Genomic DNA, 17,651 nt, shown 5'->3' on the forward strand with positions numbered 1-17,651 from the left:
GGAGAGTTGGCATTAAAGTTTTCTATTTGCATACAGAAGGCTTCAGTATTGAAATTATCCTTCTGACTGTCATTCTGTCTGTTTCTCGTGTTCATTCTGAATGTCCTGAATCAATTGGAATCAGAAATGTGGAGAGTACTGGGAGAGTAAATATAAGATGTTTAAGTATAATTGAATGAGACACTTCTGTCATGAATATAGTTATCAAAATGCTGGTGAAAATGTCCTTCTCCCATCCCAGACACCTGGGGTTATTATGCCCAGGCTGAGATGAACCCTTCCACTGCCACCCAACAAGTCTCCTTATGCTCTCCCTACTGTATTTTTGTACTGTTTTAGTACAGGCATCTAGGGACCCGGATACTGGTAAGTTGTAAGGGGAACGTCAGATGCTTGGTCAGGTCTTGGCTTATTCTTATTGGGAGTAAATATACTATTCCTAAACATCTATCTTTAGACATCGCTGCAGTCTCCTGCATTTGATTATATCAGGCTTGTGCATGAATGTTTTAAACTGATGCAACAGACTTCAGAGGCTTCATCAATAGTCATATATTCCATAACAGGTGTTCCAGAATAAACAATAAAGCTCCAATTCCCACTTTCTCTTAATTCATTTTTAGTAAGAAAATGAGATATTAGCCTTATCCAAATCAAACTGATGTATAGTTAGCCTTGTGAAAAATTCTATGGAAGAAGACACTGTCTTATTGTTCCTCATGATGCGTTTCTTTTTGGTGATACTGCAAATCTAATGAAAGCATTCACTGTTCATTGGCTGCACAGCAAATAGCAACAGTAAATGGAGTGTGGTTCACATCCCTTTTGAGCATGAATCAAGAGTATATTTCAGTATGAACTGTATACTCTGGATAAGAGCCTTTGTAAACATCTATAAAATGCAAACATTCCTGTGCCTTCTGGTATAAAGTAATATTGTGCCTAAGCATCCAAGTATACCTTTAATTCACCCATAGTCTAAGAACATCAGTTGTTTTCTCTAATTAATTCTTGTTTCTTTAGGTAATGTTTTTCTAGCTATTCTAGGCACATTTCTGGCTCTTTACTTCTCAGGAAGGGCACAAGAGAAGAGATTTTACTCAAAACTTTTTTCTTGTTTCTAAACCAAAACAGTTCTTGGAAACCCATTTTGGATTTATCACGTCAGAGATCAAAATTTGAAAAAAAAGATGAACAAGTTCATAATGCTGACCTGCAGACCTTTCCCCAACTTTACCAGAGGCATTGCTGGACACATTGGATTTCAAGAATGCTGGCTTACACATCTCGTCCACAAACAATGCAGGTATTTTCTGAGGTTAAGGGAATGTCAGGAGTATTTTCAGTTTGCCGCCTTGCTCTTCAACATCTCTACTACTCATGGTATGTTTACCAAATGTTTTGCATTTGCTTGCCTATCTCAGGTCTCTGTGCATTCATTTATTCTTCTGTCTAGTGACTTTTGGATTGAAGCTTCCCCAAGGGAAGATATGCAGACATTAATGAATTCCAGATTACACTGCCTGATTAATTTGTTTCCTGATTCTGACCAAGTCAGCTCTAAAACTGAAAACATGATCTTCCTGGGAGCCCTGTTGGATATGTAGCAGTGTAAGCACAGCACGCACACTCACACAAAGCGCCTCCACTAAACTAGTTTATGCTGAGGTTGTTAAGAGAATACTGCACCATCCTTCCAGACAAAAGACTAAGAAACCTCAGCCGTTACTTCACGTGGCAACACTCCCACCTTCATGACCCATACCTGTAGTCTTTAAAACCCACTGAGACTGTAGCCACTTATAATATTTTAGGCTGTAGGGTGCTTTTGAAAATGGTTTATTTACTAAGCTTTTTGAAAGGCACTTCCTTACTGAGACCTCCATTTAAAGAACCCGTCCCTCCTTTGGATTTAAATTTTGTCCTTTCGCACTTAACCTCACCACCCTTTGAACCTTCATCTACTTGTGATTTGAAATTCCTCTCTTGGAAAACTATTCTTCTGGTAGCCATAACCTCAGCTAGAAGAGTTTCAGAGCTACAAGCACTTTCAGTCAAGCCTCCTTATTTGATCTTCCATAAAGACAGGGTTTCTCTTTGACCTAACCCTTCCTTTGTTCCTAACATTTGCACCCAATCTAATATTAACCAAACAATTGAACTTCCAGTATTTTTCCCTAACCATACCAACAAGGCAGAATACAGACTTCACCAACTTGATGTACATAGGCAACTGAGATTCTGTCTCCACAGAACTAAAGAATTCTGGAAGTCAGACAAGTTATTCATATCCTTTTCAGAGGCAAGAAAGGGTATGCCAGTCTCTAAAATCACATTATCTAATTAGCTTTCTAATTGCATAACTTTTATATACTCTTCCAATAACAAGGAACTTCCCTTCAAAGTTAGAGGTCAGTCAACCAGATCAGTAGCAACATCCACTGCCTTTCAAGCCAGAATTTCAATGGACAGTATTTGTGCAGCCGCAACTTGGCAAGCCCACATACTTTTATGACCATTACAAAGTTGACTTGGCCTCCAGGGACAGAGCTTCCTTGGGTTCCATGGTGCTCAAGAGTGTATTCCCATGAGCCACCCGAGAAAAAGGTGCCAGGGATGCTGTCCTACATGTAAAAATGAAGGCGAAATAGGACAACATAACACAAAGAAGTTATGTACTTAGCAAATCGTTCTATTTTTTGTAGTCCATCTCGCCCTTCATTCTTACAAACCCACCCACCTACCCCTGTCCATATAGTCCTAGAGGACCTGGTAGGAAATTTTGCTCCTTCCTTATGTTGGAAACCTTTCACTATTGTTTCTTCTTTACCTGAGGGTACAGTATAACTTTTTTTCTATTATAGTTCGCAGCAAGCAAGATCTGAGGATTGATAGGTAGGCCTATCGGCCCTGGGGCCTATACAAGCCAAGACTAAAAGGTACCCTGGCTTTTGCCACCCAAGAAAATTATTTTCCTGTGCCACTGTTGAGCAGAGCCACAGAGGTGATCCCCGGGGTGAGTTTCCTATTTCCCATCCAATCATCAAGATTTTTCATGAAGAGTGCTAATGAGGAGCTTTGTTTGATATAGATGGGTAGTTTATTCCAGAGTATGGGAAGTCTCTGGGACAGGAATCTATCCCTCCGGCATGTTCTGTTTATTGTGGTGACATTGTGGTTTATTGTGATACCACTGCATTATGGGATACCTACCTTGCCACGAGCCGAGACTTTGAGTTTTGTAATCGTGCGAACCCACATGTAAGAATGAAGGACGAGATGGACTACAAACATAGAATGTTATGGTGAGTACATAACTTCTTTTTATGTAAATACATTAAAATGATACAAATGTATCTAATAGAATTTTATTTGCCTAAACTCAAAATACCTCAACTGTATTTTAATTATGGCTAATGAAACAACTTTCTCATATGTCATGAACTGTATGAATTAGTGGTTCCTTTTTCATTGCGTGATTTTGGTTACTAGCTTTACTCAAAGATTGTCTTAATCTTCATGTGTTGATTTGCTAACCTTGTCATTCATATCCGGGACTATAATGCATTTATTTGTTTACTGGAGTTAGTAAATGGGGAATTGTAAAATCAAGAAACTAGTCCACAGTTGCAGAGTTATATATGGACCTGTGTCGTTGATATAGTAATATCCACTAAACTTCAGTAGATCACTCCTTATAGTAATACCTACCTCTGTATCATTGATGTACGTGTTGAGAACACTAGTAGTCACAGTTTCTTGTATCTGACTGCAAGCTTAAAGTGAGCTACATGGATTATCTAAGTAACCAAGTTACAAAATTGGTAATAATTAATCATGTTTTAGCTGAATATGAAGTTTTCATATTGTATCCTTAAACCACCACAATTTATAAGTCATGTGCTATATTTGTACAAACAAAATTGTCTTCAGGTGCCTTATGAAACTTTCTACAGTCCACCCATCCTCAACCCCTTTTTGCACATGGGGTTGGGGTGTCACTTCAACAGTGACAATCTCGAGCCAAGGTTTACACTGTCGGGTGGCTAGTCCTGCCGCGGTAGTTAATTTGTACCACAGACACACAGACATCACACACACCTACGGCCAAATTTAGTGTGTCCCATCCACCTACTGCATGTCTTTGGAATGAGCGAAGAAACTGGAGCGCCCGGAGGAACCCACGTGACTTTCTATAAGTTATTACTAAATAATAGCAATTTAAAACTTTTTTTTTTCTTGAGTAATGCAGTTAAAATTTTGCTGTGTCTGAATACAGTTTTATTGTTTTTGTAGACCATTTTCTGTATATTGTTGACAGCTTAAACATACTAGTTGTTGAATTTATTTATTTTAGATTTATATTATTGCAATTAGTATTCTCCCTGTTAGGTAATAGACCTAACTACTAAATATATCTGTTATGTTTCTGAATGCTTTTAAGAAATGTTTTCTATTCCAGTTAGACTGTGCTGAATGTGTGGTGTAGTGTTCAGCTTTTATATATGTACGTGTGTGTGTGTGTGTGTGTGTGTGTGTGTGTGTGTGTGTGTGTGTGTGTGTGTGTGTGTATATACATATATACACACACCTAGATATAGATAAATATTTTAAAGTAATAGTGTTTATTTATTAGTGGAATTACTGCTATGTAGGAAGGTCTTTATTAACAGTTATCTCTTCATACATATTTTTCTTTTCTGATGAACAATTATATTTGCAAATAATACCATTTTAAGCTGTTTACTCATCTTGGGCCAGATTCCATAAAGATTGTGGAATCTGGTGCATTATGCCTATACCAGTGCTAAAGTTGTGGATAAGAATATAATATGTAAATGTGCAACAGAGAACTCAGAATACTTTGGCACGCAAGGGAGTATCTCAGTAGCAATGGTACACTAAACATACCTGCAATTATTCCGTAAGTAAGGAAAAATTGCTGTCAAAATGTCCTGTACATTAACAAAGTTACGGAAAGATTGTCACAGTTCAAGCATCTTGACGGTCTTAAATACATAATTATAACAGAATCTCTTCAGTAAGCTTGAAGAAGCTACAGAATATAAATAACAATGTTATAAAAAAATGCTAGCTATCCCAATGGAAGATGCATGGCATTTGCAATACATATCTTCAGGAATCTATCCAGTAAGGTTAGAGACAACTGTGGGCATCTCCATAATGTTTCTCATAAAATATGTCTGTTTGCTTGCAAGTTGCATGCCATTTATAATGCATATATTCAGCAATCTGTCCAGTAAGGTTAGAGATAATGATGGATGTCTCCTTTAAGTTATATGTTTGTCTTTCGGCTTTTCCCGCTTAGGGGTCGCCACAGTGGAACTCCTGTCCACTAATGATTGGCAGTAGATTTTCACGAACGCCGAGGTGCCAGCTCAACGTCAACCTTCAACGAAGGCACGCCCATTTACGCATTTCTTACGAACGCCCACCCAACCGCGGGGAGGACATGCAGACTCCACACAGAAGGCACTCACCGCATTCCAGCCAAGAATCGAACGGGAGAAACTCTTGCTGTGAGGCAACAATGCTACCACTGCACCACCGCGGATCTAGTCTCCTTTAAGTTATATACTAATAAAATATACTTGTTTTTCCATCAGAATCCATAACATTTCCAATACAAAAAAAATTAATAAAGGCAAAGGGCAATCATGGCCACAGCTAACATTGGCTAACAGTGGGTGTGGGATTTGTGTGGGGAACACAGATGATGTACTTACCCAAGGAAAGTGGGAGATAGAAAAGAAGATGTGGGGTATGAAGATGGGGGTATGGGTGAAGAGGAGAGACACACAAGGGATATTTGAGTTGGAAAATCTGAGGCAAAGTCAGTTGTGCTTCTTAGTGTTTTTTTTTTTTTTTTTTTTATGGAATAAACTCCATTTTTCATTTTTTTTTAGTATTAGAAGGAAAGTTAAAGATAGGGAAAGAGGAGGAGAAGGCCATCACTGCAGGTGCACTCTTAGAACAAATATTGCAACACATGACAGGCAAAGGTTGGAAAAAAATAGTAAGCACAGGTAAGTTACAAAGACGGCACCTTACACAACATGAGTAATGAAAATTTGTCAGGCAGGGTCATGTTGCAAACTGAGTGTCAGTCATACTTAGATGTGTATGACCAATGGTAGATGTGTGCTGTAGGGTAATAAATAAGGATCACAGAACAAAATGGATAAATTAACACATATCTAAGTATGTCTGTCAGCTGTGCAAAAAAAATTTGCACTTTATTTTGCTTTTGCCTCTTCTTAAAAGTACTGAATTATATTTATTCTGCTGCATTTATTACTGCTTGGTAGTAGCTTGACTAAATTGTAACTGTTATTCTAAGCCTTTTGGTTTAAGCACTTGGGCTTCAGACCAGTTGTTTTACATTAAGATGGTTTGTGGTCTGCACTGCTGTGGCAGGACAGGTAGCTTACATCCTTCTAAGTTGGGAATTGCTGATTTGAAGGCTCCGTGTCTGTTATTCTAAAAGTGCATTAGTTCTGGTTTAAGCACTTGGGCTTTAGGCCAGTTATTTTAAATTAAGAAGGTTTATGGTCTGCACTCTTGTGGGAGGAGAGGCTAGATTCTGCCCTTCTGAGCTGGGAATTTCTGGTTAAAGGATTATTGTGCCTGCTTATTTGAACTGTTTCTTTCTGAAAATGGTGCGCCTTGTTTGCTGGAGCATAGACTAGGTTTAGGCATGCTTATATGTAACATGAGCACTAATCCATGCCATCTTTTTTTAGAGAAGCTTCCCCTGCACCCTAGTGACAGAAGTGTGCAGTTACTACTTGTCTGATTGAAGACTCCTGGAACAGGGCTCAGTTTTGAGCCTTTTTACTGGTTAATTGGATAATTTGTTTAAATCAGTTTGCTCGTTTTCTATTGTTATATAAAAAAATTAAACTTCATTCATCTGCTTTTACTGTATTTGTGTTTCTTCCTACTTTATTGCATTTATTCTGCTGTATTTATTACTGCTTGTTAGTAGCCTGATTAAATGTAACTGTTATTCTAAGCCTTTGATTGAAGCACTTGGGCTTCAGACCACTTGTTTTACATTAAGAAGGTTTGTGGTTTGCACTGTTGTGACAGGACAGGTAGCTTACATCTTCTAAGCTGGGAGTTGCTGATCGAAAGCTTTAGTGTCTGTTATTCTAAAAGTGTACTAGTTCTGATTTAAGCACTTTAGCTTTGGGCCAGTTATTTTACATTAAGAAGGTGTGGTCTGCACTCTTGTGGGAGGAGAGGGTAGATTCTGACCTTCTGAGCTGGGAGTTTTTGGTTAAAGGCTTATTGTGCCTGCTTATTTGAATAGTTTCTTTCTGAAATTACTACGCCTTGTTTTGCTGTAGCATAGACTAAATTCATACGTGCTGAACCTAGCATTGTTTGTATAACTTGAGCACTAATCCTGACCATCTTTTTTTTTTTTTTTTTTTGGAGAAGGTTCCCCTGCACCCTAGTGGCAGGAGTGTGCAGTTAGAACTTGTCTGATCGAAGACTGCTGGAACGGGGGGTCAGTTTTTAGCATTTTATTGGTTAATTGGTTAATTTGTTTAAATCAGTTTGCTCATTTGCTACTGTTATATTAAAAAAACTAGCCAGTTTTTAAGTTTTAGCACTCAAATCTGTTTCTTTGAGCTCAGCACTTATTCAGAACTCTTTCTAAGCACTAAATAAGCTACAAATTTCTACAGCACTTAACTTTCCTCACTTGTCTAGAGGAAAACAGTTTTTAGTAGTTAATAAATAAGCACCTATTCAGGCATGTCTAAGTGTCAGCTCCCGGTGTTTTCTCCTGTTTGCCTGATGAATCTGGGTATCTTGGGGCAATGCAGCAATTGTCTCATGTACACAGACAACCTTCTCCTCCCACCAACCGACACTACAACCTGCCAGAGATGCACGGATATAGCCAAACTGGAAGCAAAGCTCTCTTCACCCAAGACTGGACTAGACAGTCAAGTGGAGAAGGTAAACCCTTGCACCACACCACACTCATCACATAGTCCCTCAAAACCTACACCACTAAAACCCACACATAGCAACACAAAACACACACCTACATTTGCAGAGGCTCTCAATAAAGATCTGCTCAAGCAACAGAGACCTCCAAAGCAGAAACGCAAGCAACTTCCACCCCCAACACAACCCAAATGACACATAGCCCACAAACTCGGTGTGCCACTCAACCACAGCCCATAAGGCATAACGTACCAAACACTCTAGTCATAGGTGATTCTACAGTCAGGAACACTGATGTTCCACTCACCAGGCTAAACAAGGAGAAAGTTACTGTCAGCTGCCTGTCGGGTGCCAGGATCCGCCACATAACGCATGCACTCAGGTCACTCCACAACAAGTACAAATATGACTCTGTCATTGTCCATGTTGGTGTGAATGACCTGAGACGTACCTCCCTGGACTACATGAAAAGAGACAATGAGGAGCTCTCCGATCTTGTAGCCCAGGCAGGTGTGACCCCAGGCCTGAGTAGCATCCTGCATTACCCAGAATTATACCACAGTACAAGGACAAAATGATTGACTTCAACAATTGGCTAAGCTTTTGTTGTCATTCTAAGGGGATCCAGTATCTGTCTGCCTTGGATGGCATGATCGACAGACCACAATGCTTTGCCAGAGATGGCCTGCACCTGTCGCCCTTGAGATTCCAGATACTGGCTAAGGCTCTTGCCACCCCTAGATTGCCTTTTTTAGGCAAGGTGTAAATGACAAATTCACCACCATAACAGGTACAAGCAAGCAAAATCTGAGGATAATGCTACTCAATGCTAGAAGTCTAAACCTCAAAATGCATTCACTTTAAGGCACTCCTTAAAATGGAGAACATCGACATCTGTGCAGTGAAAGAGACCTGGTTCAAGGCTCCAGAGAGCACCCCTGCATTATCAGGCTATAATTCATACCACACCTTTCGGCCACCTAACCTGGACCGAAACACGAAACACTAAAGGCTGTGGCTTGTCCATATTTATTAAGGATATCCATACCTCCAGGCTAGTTGCTCAGCATAATGCATCTGAGATTATCCAAGTGCAACTAACTCTGGGCAAGACCGCAATCCAAATTGTAACTTGCTACAGATCCTCCACCATGCCCCAGGATTCTCACTCCTCATTTCTTGATGCACTGGAAAATATTAGGGCACTGCACAACACCCTAATAATGGTTGATTTCAACTACCCAACCATTAACTGGGAAAACTACTCGTGTACCAACTCTTTTTTGCTCAACGTTTTCTGGAATTCATAAATTCCAACGCCTTGGACCAACTTATCCACACCCCCACCAGGGGCAGCAATATCCTAGACCTGGTCATTACCAACATGGGCGACTGGTGTTACACACCAGAGGTCAATTCCTCATTGGTCAGATCCAGCCACAAGCTAATCACCCAAGACATCCACATCCCGCCCCCACCCCCCATTAGGGAAACCACCGTAAATAATTTCTCCAAAGCCAGCTTCACGCTTCTTAAGAGAGAAGTGGCAAACTTCACTACACCCATGCAGACGGACAACAGTTGTACGACTGCTGAATCCTACACAAATGCACTTTATAAACACTTACATGAATGCATGGATCATGCTATCCCTAAGAGAACCAAGATCCTATACTCCAAAAAATGGAAGCCAATCTGGTGGTCCCCTGCCATAAACAAACTCTACACAGAAGAAAGAAACTGTTGCAAAAAAGGGTGCAATCCCATGATTGGAGGAACTCCCTGGTCAGCCTCAGTAAGAAGCGGAGATCCCACATAAAATCCTCCAAAGCTAATTACAAAAACAAAATCACCACTGATTCTAAAGACAACCACAAAGCATTCTATAGCTATGTCAAGAATCTCAATGGCAACACTCAGATCTGCTCTGAGTTGCAGTACAATTGCACTAAATATACAGAACCAACTGATATTGCCAACATCCTGGCAGATAGGGGCAGTGCAAACTTTAACCCGCTCTCACCCCCTAAAGGGCCTATCTCTATACCGAAAGAATGCAAAGTTCCTGTAATCACGGCTACACAGGTAAAAACCACACTCTCCAAAGCCAAGAACACAGCAACCATGGGACCAGACAGACATCCCAGACTGTGTTCTACACAAACTACAGAATGAACTGGCACCTCACCTAAGCACCATTTTCAATCATAGCCTCATCTCAAGCTTTGTGCCCACTGAATGGTGCACAGCGACAGTTATCCCACTCCACAAAGGGGAAGTCACCACGGACCCAAGAACTACCACCCCATTAGCCTAATGAGCCTGGTCTGCAAGGCCATGGAACGTATCATCATGGAACTTCTAAACAAAGACATTGGTAACCTCCAAACTCTGGACCCCACTCAGTTCAGGTTTGTAAAAGGCAGATCATGTCTCCTAAACCTGATAGACTTCTTTGAAACAGTCACCAAAGCCGTAGACAAGGTTAAGGTGGTTCACACAGCCTATCTAGATCTTGCCAAGGTTTTTGACACCATCCCCCACTCTGAAATTATAGATAAACTCATTAAACTAGGTATAAATCCCTACGTCACAAGATGGGTTGCCAACTGGCTCACTGACAGAACCCACACTGAAAGTAGCAGACTCCAAATCCGACTTCATACTAGTGACAAGTGGAGTACCACAGGGTTCAGTCCTGGGTCCTCTCCTGTTTGGTATTTACTTTTCTGAAGTACAGGCTAACACAGAAGGTCTTTGGCTAACGAAGTTTGCAGGTGACTGCAAACTAGGAGTCATAATTGAAACTCGTAATTATGTGGACATCCTACGAAAGGGCCTCACTGAGACAGATGCCTGGTGTCAAAGCCATGGCCTCAAGCTCAATGCCAAAAAGTGCATAGTCATCCCCTTTGGTAAAAACTCTGTACCCATGAGTTACCGCATAGGTGGTAGTCTACTTAACACCGAAAGTGTGATAAGAAACCTTGGGACACAGGTGGACAGTAGTCTCTCCTTTGTAATCACATCACCACAGTAGTCAGGAAATCCTTCTATGTGGCACACCTCATCACAAAAGGTTTCTCATCCAGGAAAAAAGAAGTCATTGTTCCCCTCTACTCATCACTCATTAGACCCATTATAGAGTACAACACCCTTTTTGGTATACACCTCACAAGACATCTACAACCACTGGAAAGGCCGCAGAAAAAATTCACAAAGAGGATTACCGGCCTCAGACAGAAGCTCTACACAGACCTTCTCGAAAAAACTCCAGCTTTACTCCGTCGCATATCGCCTACTCAGAGGCGATCTCTGCCTAACATACAAAGCTATGTCAAACCCAGAACTGTTGGACATGCTGCACTTAAAGAAATCCCAGTCACTCCGAGCTACACGCTCTAGGGGCCTAAACCTTGTCACCACAATAAACAGAACATGCTGGAGGGTTAGCTTACTGTCCCAGAGACTTCCCATACTCTGGAACAAACTACCTATCTATATCAAACAAAGCTCCTCATTAGCACTCTTCAAGAAAAATCTTGAAGATTGGATGGGGAATAGGAAATTCACCCCGATGATCACCTCTGTGGCTCTGCTCGACAGGGACACAGGAAAATAATTTTCTTGGGTGGCAAAAGCCAGGGTACCCTTTTGGCTAGGCTTATATAGGCCCTAGGGCCAATAGCCCTTGTACCTACTTGTGAACCTATACGTGTAAGCTAAGCAACATTACAGATGAGAAAATACAGATCTAACAATGCTAGATAACTTCAGCAGAGGACAGACCTGAACCTCTGACAATGCATGTGAATGGCAAACAACCAAGTACAGTGTCAAACAGCTTTACTGCAGTAGAGCAGCAAAATGGTTGGTAAAGACACAAGTAGGTGGACAGAACCCAAATAAACATGTAATAGAGTGCATATATGTGACACACATGCCATGTCAGAGGCAACACACAGGTGTAGGCATACATGTATCATGGTCTGTGACCTAAATGGAACGTACATAAAAGCAAGATCAATACACAATGCACATACACACACCAATGACATGTAAGAATATTTATAAAAATACATCTTAAAAAATTATATCCGGCTGTGCATGTGTATTTCAGCAATGTACACTGGTTACCATACAAGTATAACCAGAACAAGGGTGTATTGCAAGCAGTAGTCAGCAACCCATGTGCAGATGTCCCACATCATAAAAATGGCAATACATTTGGTATATGTTCACCATGTCAGCAGCGTAATACATGGCAATGGTCAATAACTGCAACAAAGGCAAACATAGCTGCAAAATATAATTTGAAAACATGAAGGTTAAAGGGAGGTGGACAACCTGGGCCTACATCAGGGAAAAGCAGACAAGGTAAGTTGACACACTGCATATGCATGTGTACAGCACACAGGGTGCTGTAGGAGGCAACCCAAAATACATTTAAGCAAATGTATGTCATATGGGCAGAATGAATGCTTATGTCCACAGAAATGGCCATGCATAAATCGCACACACACAATAATGTGCAGTCACATAACATTAACATTCTTATTTAAGCAAGCTAAGAATTTCAAGCACATACACACATGCTGTCATGCAAATGAACTGCAGGTGTATGTCGCACACCCTGCTCACTACTGAGCAGGGGACACTCCTGTGAGCATCATTACTGCACATCAGTGGTAAGTCGGTGAATGCTCACATGTCAAAGGTACAATTGTGTATCATTATGGATCTAACTGTGTGCAGAGACATGTACAATCAGTTGATGTCTACACTATTTATGGAAGGTGTAAACGTGAATAAGTAATGGATGTAGAAATGTAACATCCAGTAAACATGGCGTAATGTACTGTTACAGAATAAATTTTCTCTGTCACTGTGTATACATTAATGTTACATTGATGTTTGATGCAGTCAGAAAAGTTGGACTGCCCGTAGCTATGACATACTTGTATATGACCCCCACATGGCATCAGCATTGCTACCACATGGCGCACAGCACCATATTATGCCGTTGGGACATCATGACAACTATCATCCAAAACACGTGAAATGACATGTTCTTCTGTTGCACATACATGATATGGCAATACAAAAAGCCGATCCATACCACAGTAGTAGTGCTGGACTATGGACGATATCTGTTGTCTGTCAGTTGCCCTCAGTAAAACACATGTTTACAGGTCAATTGTTACAACACTAGCTGCAGGTTAACTACCACAATACATGGCCAGCTGAATGTTGGAAGAAAATGTAATGTGTCAGTGTGTGTCGTGCGCATACTGAAACCTAATTAAATGTCATATGATGAAAATACATGAGTATATCAGCTACATGGTATGCATGCATAAGAGTGCATATACAGTCTAATTAATTATATGGCAATCACTGTGTAGGCAACATAACACAATTGGAACACATAGACAATACTTATAGACCTGAGGGACAAGGCTGATGGGGATGAGCCTCATGAATAATCTCCCAGGTTATCTCCTTGAATGAGTCTCTCATAGCCTGTGCCATGTCCTGGAAGAAGAGCCCTGTCATGTCCTTTGCATTGGTCACAGCCTCCCAATAATAGTCTCTGTTCTGGTCCTGGTGTCATTTCCTCTGGGATACAGCAGGCATGATGGCTCAGGCAGGTGTGGGTCCAGCTTTCTCCTCGGTCGGCCAACTCCTGAAATTTCTGTTTTCGAGTTTCAGAACCGAAGGCTTCAACTAAAGCTAAGTACCCCGTTGGGGAAACTTTTTCTTGCTCCTTATAAAGAGTTAATTGCATTACTTTTGGAAAGCAAATACCTCATAAAGATTTTCATTCGTACTGTATTCCTTGCTTAGGCCCTGAGCACGACGTACCTTGCTGTCTGTTTTGTGCTTTATTTACTCGGCACACTATCCATCTGTATATTTTCACCTCTAAATATTTCGGTTCTCGGTTTAATTATCCAGAAATGTCATCTGTTAGCCATCCGACTACCGACATTCCGAAAAATACGCAAAGATAAAGACAGACAGGCCGCCGAGGTCCAAAACTGCCGATGACACTTCTAAGCCAGTCGCCAGTTCGCCGGTACTCAGTGAGGTGCTTTCGCAGCCCCTGATACCTGCTACCTCTGATTCGCAGGCCTCTACTGAGACCCATTCGGAGTCCGGTATGCCATGTGATGCTTCAACTATGGAACCTGCGGATGTCTCTACCTTGGATGGCTCTGGAGCCGCTGTGCAGGAACCGGCTTCTGAGGGTGTATTCAGGCCTATGGACTTGCATATTAAACAGAAGCCTCCTTTTTTACTTGGGCCTAAATCTCAAACCATGCCTAAAAAAATGATGCACAGGCCACATGCTCAGGCCTCTATGCCTAAAAAAACAAATGATAAGAATGGCTGAAGATCTAATAACTCTAATCAGGGGTAGCCACCCCCTCCCCCAAGAGGCCTAGGACTAAAGTTGATTATGAATCTTCTGACCAGGATTCTGTTTTTTCTGATTCTTCTGATGATCTGGATTTGCTCTTATCTACTTATTAAGATTCTGATGCAGAGGACTCCATTCCCTCTGCTTCACCTCCTGAGGATTTTTCTTTTGGGAAAACCTTACTAAGGGAGCATTTCCACTGGGAAAGCCAGAATTTTTCTGATTCAAAAAAGAGGCTTGGGGATTTCCTTCTCCTACCTCATCATAGGCCTTTAGCTATTCCTCCTGTATTAGACATTGTTGATGATGCTTTTTCGGAATCTAGTCTGTCCCATGATTCCTTGTCTCCTGCTCCCAGAAAACCTGACCGATACTACAGGGACCCAGAGTCCCACAAGTTCCTTTTTAAAAATCCTATTGCGGATCCAGAGACTATTTCACAGGGGCCCAAGGGCATTAAGGCTTCTACTGCTAAAAATCCTACCCCTTCTGATAGAGACTCCAGGGCGCTGGATAGATGGGGTAAGAAGGTTTACACTTGCAACCTTGGCCATTAGGGCTTTAAACTGCCAGTTTCATATGTTAAAGTATCAGCAACATGTTATTGGATTGCTTAAACAGAAAATTATGTTGATTCCTGACTGTGTGGAAAATAAAGAATTACAGGATTTAATGCATTCTGCTGAACAAGTTGGAAAACATACTTTGCAATGTGGTTTTGATTTGTTAGAGGCCTCTTGCAGGGCTACTGTTACTGGGTCTGTGCTCAGAAGGCATGCTTGGCTTAAGGAGCAATCTTTGCCTGATCATGTTAAAGCTAAATTGTTGGATGCTCCCTTAAATCAGGACCGCCTGTTTGGCAACAAGGCTGAGGAAGTTCTTAAAAAGATGGAAGATGAAGCTAAATCTATGCAAACTGTTTAAGATTTCTTACAAGTTCAGCTTCCTAGATTTAGTAGGCACTGGCCCTCTAAGAATTGGTCCTTTCCAGCCCCTTCCAGGTCTTCTCAAGCCAAACCCAGACACAGCAAAAACCCCAGGTTTCAGTCCCAAGGGGCACACAGGACTAAGCAGTGGGGGGCCTCCACTTCCAAATCTGGGAATAATAAGACTCCCCCTATGGTAAACAGTCTCAATGACTTCCTTTTAAAATTTCTAAGCACTTATCAACTGATGCCCCTTTGGGGGGAAAGATTGCTCTTCATGCAAAGAATTGGGAACTCATTACCCAGGACAAATGGGTTTTAAATATAGTGTCCCAGGGATACAGATTTCACTTCCACACATTGCCAACACCAAGCGGGTCACCGGACCTACCCCCAAATCAATGGGCAGAGGCCCCAAAACAAGTACTTTCCTCTTCTGGTACCAGTTGAATAGCCCCATGCTTAAGAGAGAAAGGGGACAAGGTTTCTACTCAAGACTTTTCCTGGTACCCAGAAAAGACAATTCATGGTGTCCTATCCTGGACCTGTCTACTCTAAACACCTTTTTGGAGATTCCAAAATTCAAGATGCTGACTCTTCACCAATTACTTCCTATGCTAGGTAAAGATGCCTAGTTGGCAATACTAGATTTAAAAGAAGCATATCTGCACTTCCCAATCAGGGAATCTTGCAGAAGATACCTACGCTCCAAAGCAGGCTACACACACTATCAGTTCTCTGCACTGCCCTTTGGCTTATCTACTGCGCCCAGGGTATTCACAAAGTGCCTAGATCCAGTCATTGCATTTTGCAGGCAAAGAAATATTCAAATATACCCATACTTTGATGATTGTCTAATTCTGGCAGAAAGCCAGGACTTACTTTTGAATCATCTGGCCTTTGTACAAAGGGTTCTAATTTGTCTGGGGTACATCATAAATGAAAAGAAATCACATCTGGTACCTTGTCAAATTATATTCCTGGGAGCAAGCTTGAATACAACTTCCCAGATGGCTTATCTTGCGCCAGAGAAACAAATTCATTTGACAAGCTACTTCAAACAAGTGGCCACAAAAACCCTGCTTATCTACAAGACAAATACTGCAAGCCTTGGGGTTCATGGCGTCCTGCATTCTTCTAATTCCATATGCAAGACTACATATGAGGAAACTACAGTGGTATCTTAAAAGCCTATGGTGTCAACATTCTCAGGATCTAGAAGCAATGATTCCCATCATACCTTGCCTACGCCTAGAGTTTCTTTGGTGGGCAGAGGCCTACCACCAAAACAAGGGACTACCTTTCACACCACCCCCTGCCGCCCAAACCCTAGCAGACACATCAGACTATTCATGGGGGGCTCACCTGGCAGGGAAGTGCATTCAGGGCAAATGGAACCCAAGTCAAATGCACCTGCATATCAATCAAAAAGAAATGTTAGCTGTACAGAATGTTCTGACAGCCTTCAAGGACCACATTCTTCCAGAACAACTAATGGTAAAGACGGACAACACCACTGTTATGTGGTACATAAACAAGCAGGGGGGTACACATTCTTACCCCCTCTGCTGACTAGCCATGGCATTGTGGAACACAGCCTTGAGCTACCAAGTGCACCTACAAGCTCAATTCCTGCCAGGAAAATTAAATACACTGGTAGAAGGATTAAGCAGAAACCTCATGGACCCACACGAGTGGGAAACTGGAACCAAGGATTTTCAACATGTTGCCAAGCAAATGGGGGAGCCCAGATATAGACCTGTTTGCATCTCCCCAGAACTACCAATTGGACAAATTTTGCACAAGGACTCCCCGCAAACAAGCCTGGAAAGTGGATGCTCTGTCCTTCAGTTGGAAAAACCTATCAGTCTATGCCCCCCCCTCTGCCTCTGCTCTCCAAAGTACTACTAAAAATCAAACAAGACAAACCAAGGATGATTTTGATTGCTCCAGACTGGCCATGCCAACACTGTGGTACCCCCTCCTGCACAGTATGTCATGGATATCCCCATGGCACCTGCCTCAGACTCCTTCTCTGTTGTCTCAGCAGGAGAACCAGATTCTGCACCCTGAGCTTCTAACACTGAACCTTGCAGCCTGGCTAATTACATAATTTCTCCTTTACCATCCCTCAGTAAACCTGTGATGGATATCATTTTAGAGGCAAGGAGGCCTAGTACTAGAAAATCTTATGCTGAAAAATGGAAAAGATTCTGTGCCTGGAACCAATCTCAAGGGATGAGCACAGCAGCGCCCAATTTACCTCAGATTGTTCAATACTTAACTGAGATGCTTCACAAGTGCCTGTCTTTTTC

General features: G+C 41.6%; 1 protein-coding gene across 1 annotated transcript in view; it reads left to right on the forward strand.

The window, feature by feature from the left end:
* The window catches only part of TUBE1 (tubulin epsilon 1), a 623,636-nt gene that overhangs the window by 93,254 nt on the left and 512,731 nt on the right, over positions 1 to 17,651 (forward strand). The gene's annotated exons all lie outside the window — the stretch shown is intronic.

The sequence above is a fragment of the Protopterus annectens genome, chromosome 2.part0 (assembly GCF_019279795.1).
Source record: "Protopterus annectens isolate FY-2018-M chromosome 2.part0, PAN1.0, whole genome shotgun sequence".
NCBI classification, from domain to species: Eukaryota; Metazoa; Chordata; order Ceratodontiformes; family Protopteridae; genus Protopterus; species Protopterus annectens.